This window comes from Myodes glareolus, chromosome 7 (genome assembly GCF_982192425.1).
Source record: "Myodes glareolus chromosome 7, mMyoGla1.1, whole genome shotgun sequence".
In the NCBI taxonomy this organism is placed as follows: domain Eukaryota; kingdom Metazoa; phylum Chordata; class Mammalia; order Rodentia; family Cricetidae; genus Myodes; species Myodes glareolus.
Window position 1 is genome coordinate 99,872,990 of NC_142032.1, and position 4,240 is coordinate 99,877,229.

The 4,240-nt window shown below is 48.0% G+C and overlaps 1 pseudogene; it reads left to right on the plus strand.

The window, feature by feature from the left end:
* The first annotated feature begins 2,507 nt into the window (after positions 1 to 2,507).
* Positions 2,508 to 3,935, plus strand: LOC148121545 (putative E3 ubiquitin-protein ligase IRF2BPL; annotated as a pseudogene).
* The last annotated feature ends 305 nt before the right edge of the window (positions 3,936 to 4,240 follow it).

Genomic DNA, 4,240 nt, shown 5'->3' on the forward strand with positions numbered 1-4,240 from the left:
ATTCCGTAACAGTAGTAGAAGCATGTAATACAGTGCAATGAGTAATACATATAACATGATTAACTGTTGTAAAGTCCAAAGATGCTTGCTCCTGAACCAGAGCCACTTATTGGTTGTCCATTAAGATTATTTTGAATGTCCAAAGAATTGCTGACTCTTTCAGCCATCTGGTTGACAGTCTCAGTCATCTGCACAGTCTGTGAGAGAGCAACTCCAGCCACCATAGCTCTGCTCCAGATGCCTTCTGGCCCCAGACATACTCTCTCTGGGTCCAAACTGAAGCATGAAGTGAAGCAGAACTCAGGAAAGCAGGCTCGCTGCTCCTGCTCCAGAACCATTGAAGGGGCCCCTTTTAACAATCTTTTAGGAAATTTGGGCATCATCAACCTGTCTGGCTACTTCCTGCTGAGTGGGGGTGCTACATTCTTGGGGAGTTATTTTACATCAACATTTCAGGAGGTCTCGGGGATTCAAACCACATAAATTTGCAATGAATCCACAGGTTCTCATCCTCTATGGAGACAAAAGCAGAACCTCTTTTCCAAAGCATCAAATCCTTTGGCCTGTATTTTAAAGTCAAAATACCTTTCTTAGCAGTTCCCAGAATCAAATGTTTTTCTCCAGTTCAGAACGTAAAAGACAACACAGTCAACACAATAACATACATCTGTACACATTCTATCTTTTTGAGGCCCTCAATTCACCCTCCTGCCTCCACTTTATTACTTCCCTACTGGCCAGTCTTCCAGAGGGTGCCTCACAGAGCATCTCTGGGGATGAAGAAGCACATACTCCTTTTAATCTGACTTGGCTTGTTCCCAGTCTGGAACATTTAAACCCCCTCCTGTACGAAATCTTTGGCTGTCTTCCTTGTTACTTCTGTGCCTTGTTGCTTTAAGAGTTTCAGTTACTTTTTGAAGTCTTCAATTCTACAGGTAGGGTGTTACCTGTAGAAGGAGCAGTGGACTCCTTTCTGTCCTGCCCAGCTCCTGGCTGCCTGGCTAGCTGCGCCACTCTGTAAAAGACACAGCGTGCTGCATTCCCTCCTGTCTCCCACATGGCTAGCTTTGCACCCAGAAATAACAACACACAAACTGTGTTCATTTCAACACTGACTGGCCCATTAGTTTCAGTCTCTTATTGGCTAATTCTCACATCTTGCTTTAACCCATATTTAGTAATCTGTGTAGCACCATGAGGTGGTGTCTTACCGGGAAAGATCCTAACCTGCATTTGTCTCAGAGAGGAGAGTCATGGCAACTGCCTCACTGCCTTCTTCCTCCCAGCATTCTGTTCTGTTGACTTCACCTACCTAATTTTCTGTCCTATCGAAGGGCCAAGGCAGTCTCTTTTTTAACCAATGAAAGTAACACATAGACAGATGACCCTCCTCCATCACCTACCCACCACTTTTTTATACTTACTCGTCTTTTGGAGGATGTCCCTCAGAGTATCTCTGGAGATGAAAAATAACACATTACCTTTCCCAATACACTCCTTGGATGGAGCAACCCGTTCACAAATCCCCACTTTCCAGATCTCGGTGGGATCTCCACTTGCTGCATCAGCGCAGCCTGGATAGCCGCGACTGGCGGTAGGGGGGGTGGTGGTGGCCGCTGGGATTGAGACATAGAGGCATCTTTTCAGGTGGAAGAACAGCAAGCTTTAGTTTGCCCTGCTAAAGCCTTTTATACCTCTACTGCTTCTGTGGAAACCCACCAGCCAGAACGAACACAAACATTCTTGTCAATTACAGACCACAAGGAAGTTTTGCTGTCCATCTGGGGGACTGAGGACAGCTAGATCACAACACTTCATGTCTTTAAAAAAGAAATTGAAGAAGTTATCAGAAGATGGGGAGATCTTCTGTGCTCATAAATTGGTAGGCTTAACGTAGTAAAAATGACCATCTAACCAAAATCAATCTAAAGATTCTATGCATTAAAATACAATATGATTCTTTGTAGAACTTGAAAAAACAATACTCAACTAAATACGGAAAAACAAAAATCCAAGATAGCTATCCTGTACAATAAAGGAACTCCTGGAGGTATCACCATCCCTGATTTTGAAAGACCTCAACCCTAGTCCCCAACTTAAGATGTTTTAATGATCAACTAGGTCAGGGCTAAACAGAATATCTGTGGGTGGCAGGAGCAGTCTTGAGAAAAACACCAAGTCCTTTGTGTATTGAAACTGAGGGGGCAAAAACTGGCTGAAACTAGACTTGTTTTGTCCTGATGTTGACCCACCCCATGTTAATTTGAATTGACCAATGATGTTGCTGTTGCTATGCTTCCCCGTTATGTAACCCTGAGACCCTATAAATGCTTGCGGGAAAAATACACTGGGGGCTCAGTCTCACTGGAGTACTGAGGCACCCATTGGCGCCTTTGACAGTAAAGAATCCTCTTGCTGTTTGCATCCATTGGCACGGCTTATTGAGTCAGGGGGATCCTTCCTGAACCCTAGAAATTAGGGTCTTTAATTTTGGAGGTTCCACTGAGATGGACCCCCTACTCGGTAACCCACAGTGCCAATCGGGAGGTAAGCCAGCTGGCCAGTATATGTCTCGCTCAGCTCAGCCTTGGCTGAGCGAGAGCCTGTGAAACCATGCGGAGGAGTGGGCCCACAAGCCCAAGATGGTCTGCGACACACTGCTCATGCTGACTGGCTGCATGCCCTATGAGGTGCGCTTCAAGAAGGACCACTCGTTGCTGGGTCACAGTCTTGGCCTTCAACGCAGTCTCCAAGCCCAGCATGGACTACGAGCTGAAGCTGTTCATTGAGTATCCCACGGGCTCCAGCAACATGTACTCCAGGGTGTCCGGGGTGGCCAAACAGATGTACCAGGACTACATGAAAGACTTTGGCCGTGGTCTGTCCTCTGGCTTCAAATACCTGGAGTACGAGAAGAAGCATGGTTCAAGTGACTGGTGTGACTGGCGCCTACATGGGGACCTGTTTCCCGAGGCTGTACACTTCTTCAATGAGGGCGTGCCCGGCGCGGATGTGCTGCCCCAGCTCTATCTAGATGCCAGCTGTCCCATGTTACCCACTGTGCTGGTGAGTCTCAGCCGCACCCTCAGTGCATCTCCAGGAACCGGAGTCTTGCCACCAGCGGCGCCCACGGTTTGGGGTACAGCCTCCAGCCTGCGCAAAAGGAAGGCATTCCCGGAGCCTTCGGACTCAGCTGAAGGTGCACTGAAGCTCGGCGAGGAGCAGCAGAGGCAGCAATGGATGGCAAATCAGAGCAAGGCGCTGAAACTCACTATGTCCACAGGGGGCTTTGCCACGCCAGCGCACGCAGCAGGGGAACACCCCCCCCCATCTCTGGGACCTCATTCCAATCGGACCACCCTGCCAGAGTCAGCCCCCAGAATGGTCCATTCCCCCATGGCCGCGCTCAAGTCAGTGGCAGACATTCTGGGCACAGCTCATTCGCCCAAGGTCGGCAGTTCAGTGCATTCTATCACTGCATCCACTAGGCGAAACAGCAGCATCCCTGTGTCACCCACCTCTGTGCCAGGGAATCGTCGCCTGGTATCATGCAATGGGGACCTGAATTTACAGGTAGCACCCCCGCTGCCTAGCGCCCACTCAGGCATGGACCAAGTGCACCCCCAAAATATTCCAGATTCCCCTATGGCCAACAGCGGACCCCTCTGCTGTGCCATTTGCCATGAAAGTTTGGAGGACACTCATTTCGTTCAGTGCCCGTCTGTCCCTAGCTACAAATTTTGTTTCCCTTGTTATAGAGAGAATATCAAAGCCCAGGGGGCTACAGGTGAGGTGTATTGCCCCAGCGGAGAGAAATGCCCCCTAGTCGGGTCTAATGTACCTTGGGCCTTCATGCAGGGTGAAATCGCAACTATCTTAGCTGGGGATGTTAAAGTGAAAAAAGAGAGAGACCCCTGAACCTCAGGGCAGTGACCTCTTTTGCCCTAGACCACCTCCTCTTCAGTCTGGAGGGCCCTCCCCTGCATCTGCCTCCATTTCCCTTCCCACCAAGATATAGAATTGTGAATATAACTGCAAAAAGTTAGTCTTATGTATAGACATTATTTTCATCGTATGTGTCTATATTTTGAAACAGGTATGTAACTTCTTCATTGGAAGGATAAGCTGGTTGTGTTAAGCAGTATAATGTTGATTGAGTCATTTGCATCATACTCGTTAACATTTATTTGGTTTCAGAATGTTTGCCTAGGTACAGCATTAATAGCCTAGGTCTTATATC